Source organism: Aquarana catesbeiana, linkage group LG02, assembly GCF_042186555.1.
Source record: "Aquarana catesbeiana isolate 2022-GZ linkage group LG02, ASM4218655v1, whole genome shotgun sequence".
NCBI classification, from domain to species: domain Eukaryota; kingdom Metazoa; phylum Chordata; class Amphibia; order Anura; family Ranidae; genus Aquarana; species Aquarana catesbeiana.
In genome coordinates, this window is record NC_133325.1 from 87,912,298 (window position 1) to 87,920,068 (window position 7,771).

Below are 7,771 nucleotides of genomic sequence, written 5' to 3' on the forward strand. Positions count from 1 at the left end.
CAATGTTGCACCCAAACAAAATTGATACCTTTTTTTTTCCCACAAATGGAGCTTTCTTTTGGTGGTATTTGATCATCTCAGCGTTTTTTATTTTTTGTGCTATAAACAAAAAAAGAGCGACAATTTTGAAAAAACACAATATCTTGTGTTTTTTGCTATAATAAATATCCCTAATTTTTTTTTTAAAAAGCAATTTTTTTTCTCAGTTTAAGCTGCTATGTATTCTTTTGCATATTTTTGATAATAAAAATTGCAATAAGCATATATTGACTGGTTTGCGCAAAAGTTATAGCGTCTACAAAATACGGGATAGATTTATGGCATTTTTATTATTTTATTTTTTTTACTAGTAATGGAGGCGATCTGCGAATTTTATCATGACTGCGACATTATGGCAGATGCATCGGACACTTTTGACACATTTTTGGGACGATTGACAATTATACAGGGATCAGTGCTATAAAAATGCACTGATTACTGTATAAATGTCACTGGCAGGGAAGAGGTTAACACTAGGGGGCGATCAAGGGGTTAACTTAAATAAAATAAAAATAAAATAAAATAAAAATTAAATTAAATTAAAATACATTTAAATTGTATTTTTACTTTTATGTTATTTTTAATGCTGACTAATCTGTATTTGCTTACCAATCTATATTAGAATAGAATTGTTGTCATTGGGAATAATTTGTAATCATTTGAAATAAGGGATCAGCAAAGAGATTGACATGTAGAGTACAACACTGTATTTATTGATTGCATAGTCCCAATTAGGAAAACATTTTTCAGACACTGCCGTTCATATTAGATTAGACAATATGTGTAGACAATATAAAATAACCGACAGACATATAGTAACTTAGGTATATTGAGAAGGTAATTTGTTGTGTAAATACTGCATTAAGTACAACATACACACAATTTAAGGACGGCATTGAGTATTAGAATGATGGCATCCGCATTTCCTGTGAACACAGGAATTGATCACATACAAGGTAGTTAAAGCAGTGGGTGTAATGTCTCAAAAAAAGAGTACAAAGATGGCGATATGAGCACTTCCTGCGGAATCTCATACTGCTCACACACCTAGTGGGATGTAGTGAGACCTAACAGGAAACCACAAATACAATTAGTAAATCTTCTGATTGAGTCCATGAGAGTACCAAGATGGCGTTAACAACACTTCCAGTTCCAGAGGAAACAGCAAGTGATGGAAATCTTACTTAGCAGTTAGTGAGAGTAGTAGTAGTTACCAGGTGTAGTAGGCGGGACTTGGTGCATAAAAGGCAACCAGGCAAGGGCGTCACTAGCTTCTGAAGACGCCCAGTGGGAGGGGTGAAACGCGTCAAATTGAGGAGACCTAATGACAGTTGTTTGCACGCCCAGGCGACGTTTTCTCTGCACGATTTAAAAGTTTGATGTAGGTGTGATGATTTTGGATTTTTATGAATAAAATTAGCAGTATTACACTATATGTCTTTTTCTCTTCATTGCCACACATCTAATATGGATATCTGATCACCGGGAAAGTTGAAAAGGCAACAACTATGTTTGATATACCAGACGTCTTTAATACATCGGTGGAAGGAAGGTTTTATTTTCACCCGCATACTGATTACATCCAACAGCCCTAGCCTTTGACGGGAGACGCCATTGTTAATTTAATAACAGGCACATTTAAAGATTATTGCTGGTGAGGGGGGACCCAGGAGGGGAGCACGGAGTGTCACCAATACACCGACTGCATAATTTGCACAAGTGCACTGAGCACTTTATATTGTTAAGTAATATCATGTTATTGATTATACTGATGTAGGCACTGTATTATAAATTGTATTAGCGTTTACGGTTTACTGGAGCAGCGTATAACATTCATATTTTTCAGCTTTTAACTTCAGCTTGCTCAGTTAAGTTTTGCACTCTCCAGTTTTAGTAAATCAACCCCTGTGTTCCATGGACAGCAGGTGCACAGAGTTCCCTAATGCCGCGTACACACGAGCGGACTTTATAGCAGACTTAGTCCAGTGGACCAGAGTCCGCCGGACAATCCGATCGTGTGTAGGCTCCCACTGACTTTTTTTCCCAAAAGTCCGACGGACCTAGAAATGAAACATGTTTCAAATCTCTCCATCGTAACTCCGCCGGACTCAGTTCCTGACGGAAAGCCCGTTCATCTGTAGGCTGGTCTGACGGACCAGATACGACGCAAGGGCAGGGTACTGCATCTCGCGCTCGCTGCAATAGGAAAAAACAATTTTCCTATTGCGGCGAGCGCGAGGCATACCAGGCCCTTCTGCCCTTTTGCTGCTCTTTGCCTTCTCTTCTTGCGACGTTGACACGATGCTCTCTCTGGCTTGAATGCTCTCTGAGCGCTCCGATGTGACTTATATAGGTGGTGACCCCGCCCCCTTATGCCGTCACAGTCCCTGGGCATGCTGGGACTGTGACGGCATAAGGAAGCAGGGTCACCGGGTGATGTTGACCACGCCCCCCTAAAACGTCACAGTCCCAGCATGCCCAGAGACTGTGATGGCATAAGGGGGCGGGGTCACCGCCTATATAAGTCACATCAGAGCGCTCAGAGAGCATTCCAGCCAGAGACAGCGTCGTGTCAACATCGCAAGAAGAGAAGATGGAGGAAGACAAGAAGGCAGAAGGCAGAAGATCGGGCCACAGCTAGCAAAAGAGCGGCAAAAGAGCAGAAGATAGCGGAGGAGCCTGGTAGAAGACCCGGAGAGAGCACGGAGAAGAGGTCAAACAACGGGAAAAGAGGAGAAGAACCGGAGAGAGCCCACAAGTCAGAAGAAGACCCCCGAAGTCGGAAGAAGACCCACGAAGCTGGAAGAAGACCCCCGGAGCTGTCTAATAAATTACTTTAAAAACCTGTGTAGTGTGTTTTTTTTATTGACACTTTTTCCCCCAGGTGAATGGGTAGGGGTACCATGTATCCCATACTCATTCACATAGGGTGCGGGGATGGGATCTGGGGGCCCTCTTATTAAAGGGGGCTCCCGGATTCCGATAAGCCTCCCGCCCGCAGACCCCGACAATCAACGACCAGGGTTGTCGGGAAGAGGCCCTTGTTCTCATCAACATGGGGACAAGGTGCTTTGGGGTGGGGGGGCCGCAGGGCGCCCCCTCCCCCAAAGCACCCACCCCCCCATGTTGAGGGCTCGCTCGTCCCCACCCCCTTTCCTGACCGGCCGGGCTGAGTGCTCGGATCGGGTCTGGTATGGACATTGGGGGGACCCCACGCCGATTTTTCAGTGTAGGAGGTTCCCCTTAAAATCCTAAGGGACTGGTATGCCCCGCGACGGGGCTCGCAAGGTGCCAATCTCGCCGATAAAAGCGGTGAGATTAACTTCCTTTTCTAGTCCTGTCGTACCCGAGTCACGAGTTCAAAATGAACGGACTTGTCCGGGTGTGGGCAAGTCTGTTCATTCTGAAAGTCTGCCGTAACTCCGGCGAAAGTCCGTCAGGAAGACTGGCGGACCTGGTCTGCAGGAAAGTCCGGTCGTGTGTAGGCAAGTCCGTCCGTTCAAAAAGTCCTGGGGTAGTCTGCCGGAAGTCTGGCGGGAAGATCGTCGGACCTAGTTTCCCAGAAAGTCCGGTCGTGTGTACGCGGCATTAGAACCCATTAACATCTTCACATTGCAGCAACTGTGTGCTACCGCAACACTCGGTGGAGTACATACCTGGTGCACTTTGTTGCTATTTCATTTGAATGGCGCCCGTGCATTGTAGTGTGCTTTATAAAAAGTCAGATCTGTTTAACGAGTTAAGGTAAACTGTCAGTCTATAGAAAATCATTGGGCTGCCTTTTCACAACACCGCCTAAGCATGCAATAACATGGTGTGTTGTGTTAACAGACATGCATTTTAGCTGCAACACCTACAGTTAGACTGTATTCACACTTCTGCTTAAGAATATACTAGGACTGTACCGACAGTAATGCATAAGTGGGCATAACTTTTTTATTAACTTACGCAGGTTATTTGAATGTCACATATTAGTACAGCAACTCTTCTTGTTCTTTTTCATTGCAAGTAAATAATGGAATCCAACCAGGAGCAACATGTCATCATTGAGTTCTTGATGAAAGAAAGGTGCAAGCTGTCTGACACCATTGACAAAAGTGACCAATGACAAGACATTGCTTTTGTCAATGGTGTCATCTCTGTAAACACTCTTTAGTCCTTTGTGGATGTCAGAAGGTCTGCACCCCTTCTTCGTCAAGAACTTAATGACAACACATTGCTTCTGCTTAGAATACATTGTTTACATGCAATGAAAAAGAAAAAGCGTTACTATAGAGGAAGAGTTGCTCTATTAAGATGTGAAATGTAAACAATCTATGTAAGTTAATAAAAAAGTTCTGTCCACGTTCTAGGGACGGTTTGTCTCCGCCCACACCCTTCATGCAGGGCAGCCATCAAAAATTTTGGAGCCCCTTACACAGCTCTGGGCCCCCCAGGGTCTGACCACCAACATTCCCCACGGCCCGCCCACTGGCTGTCCCACCGAATCTGCCCACTAGCCATCCCACCAAGTCATCATCCACATCCCTTTCCACAAAGTAACTCTCATCCTCATCCCCACCCAGAATTATCTGCATCCCTCTCCAGGAGAGGGATGGATGATTCTGGATGGAGATGAGAATGATGGAGAGGGATGGATGATTCTGGGTGGGAAGAGGATGATGGAGAGGGTAATGGATGACGGAGAGGGATGGATGATTCTGGGTGGGGATGAGGATGATGGAGAGGGATTGATGATGGAGAGGGATGGATGATTCTGGGTGGGGTTGAGGATGATGGAGAGGGATGGAAGATTCTGGGTTGGGAATTAGGATCATGGAGAGGGATGGATGATTCCAGGTGGGGATGAGGATGATGGAGTTACATTGTGGAGAGGGAGGAGGATGATTCTGGGTGGAGATGAGAGTTACATTGTGAAGAGGTTCTCCACAATGACACTCATCTCCACCCAAAAACACCCTCATCCCTCTCCACAATGTAACTTCATCATGTTAGCTTGTCAGGGCTAGCTGTATGATGCCCCATCTGGGGAGATTAATTACAGTCCACTCCACACACTACAGCAGCACACCGCTGCACACACACTGACTTAGTGACTTACCATGTCTGCATGCACCTGAGAGGGCTGGGTCCCACCACTAACGAGGCTGGCAACACCCCCTCCCCGAGACCTGCCCAATCACATTACTAACCTATCACCATGCTCTGTCTCAGCAGGTAAGCAAAGCAAGTGTTGGATCATGGATCATCTGCAGGGCAGGGCGACACAGGGAGGAGGAATCCATGTCCTGGCCTCGGCTGCTTGTGTGCAGGGCTGCAACCTGCAAGAAGTGCTTCTCTGTTGCTGGTGGCAAGGCTGCTAAAAGTCTAATTACATTATACTGCTGCTGTAGGGGGTGCGGGCTGGCCCTGGGCCCCTCTGGCTGGGCCCCTTACAAGTGTATTGGCTATCCTCCCCGATGGTGGCCCTGCACTCATGTGTATATGTGGAGGGCAGGATCCACTCAGTACACGTTGTAGTCTAGCAGTGCTCAAACATGGTGAAGCAAATAGAGCATGGTGTGGACCGTACAGAAGGATTGCTCCCATATATGAGGAACTTTCCAAAACATTCTCTCATGTATTCTTTTGTAAAGTAGACGTGGATGACATAGCGGATTTATCAGCATCGTGTCACATCCAAGCCATGCCTACTTTTCAGTTTTACAAAAAAAAAAAAAAAAAAGATTGAGGAATTTTCTGGTGCAGATGATGCCAAGCTTAAGGAAACCATTGCTAGGCTGAAATGAGAGAAGCGTGTGAAGCTATTGAAATCTGCCCAAATGTGAAAGACTATCCTTTTTTAAAAGATGGTTTTATTGGGTTTTTTGATATGTAAATACAAAGTACAATAAAAAGCAAATGTACAATGAAAAAAAAAAAAAAAAAAAAAAAAAAGTTATGTCCATTCTTTCATTACTTTCGGTATAGCCCTTGTATTTGCTTTATGTTCACTTTAAAGCTCTTCAATGTGTTTTTGATGCATCTATGTGCATTTTTTTGTGCCCAGAGGTATATTTTCTATGTGGTTTTTGCAGCATTTGGAGCTAGCAACAGAATTTCCAGTTTCAATAGCTATTCATGTTATTCAATGCAGCTGCTGATTATTATGCATTGATAAGCATTCTTGGGAACTTGCCGGATCTCTTCTAGCAATGCCGAATCCCTTCAATGGGGTGGATTGCCATCTCCATAACAGCTGTGAGCATTCTGCTGTGTGGAGACAGCTTGCTTGCATCATTTGTGGAGATGGGAATGGTTAAAGGCTGTCAACAATAGTGGGGTGGAGATTTGCAACCCCATTCATTGGCCACAGTTTGGCCTGGCTCACTCCCTTAGTAGTGACAAACCAACATTACCATGAATACTGTGGACATGGGGCAGTCCACTGTGCTGTTAGTACCTGGCCTGTATTTATGCCTCTGTTGATAGCATCTCATTGCTATGGATACCACTGACATGAAATAACCAGCTTGCTGCATTATCAGAGCCATGCTTGTGTTTGCACCATTAATGTCAGTGGGCTGTGTTTAAACAGGGAGACATGAGGCATGGTAATTTTTTAAAACATGAAATCTCATATGAATACATACAACAGGTTCTGACTGTATTTTAAGACTGTTGGACTGTTGGATGATAACTTATATGATATATAGTCATCTGGTAACATCTAAGTTAAAGTGGTTGTAAACTCTCCCCCACAACTTTGTCCCATGTAAATCAGCATAAAAAACCCTATGAACACTGCTTGTAGATATCTCCTTACTTGCTTAGTATTGTTGTAATGCTTTTTGTTCTTTAGAATGACATCACTGAGCATGCCCAGATCTCCCCTGATTTACGGCACACTCTGTGTGCTTGTCTGTCTATTATCAGGACTTCCTACAGCACAACACTGAAATCCCACAAGACTGCATAATCACTCAGAGCTTCCTACTACACCCCATGTGACATCACATGGAGTGTAATCCTAGGCATCGGACAGCATTACTGCAATCGTATCAGCTGAAGCTGATAAGACTGACATAGGCAAACACTAGATAATTGGCACAAGTAAATACTATGAAATAAAACAAGTCAGCTATGAGCAGTGAAGCAGGGTTGCCATAAAAACGTTGGATTGAGAAGGAGGCTTGGTTAACAGTACAGGAAGTGCTCAATGTAAGGGCAGAAATACACTCTACTGTGGACTCAGAAAACAATACTTAAGATGGCACTGCCTTACTCCTGGAAACAAGTTTTTTAAAGTTTCTTTAAACAGTAAGTAATATGCGATTTGGGCTGGATTACAGTGGCTATAGTTTGATAATTACTTATTCTAATGGACTAAATGAAAAGAAGCATCAGAGTGGGATAGTTTACTTCCTCTTTAAACAAACCATGGTCAGTTTTATAGCTTTGCTGGGAACTCAGCCTGCTCTCCTCCAATGATCAGACTTGTCCTGACACGCCCCCGCTGCACAGCCTGCCACTGGGAAGCTCGGTGTGCTGCTGCTGCTTATTCTCCTCCCCCAGCTCTTATGCAGCTGAAAACTGACGGAATTTGATTACTTAAAAAAAAGGTAAAAAAGGTATTTATAATTTTTTTTTATATCTATATAAACATGTTTTGAATTTCATTTCTATTTTAAACTGAATGGTTTGTTTTACACTGTGATTATTTACAATCAATTTAGGTAGGAGCCAATCTGGC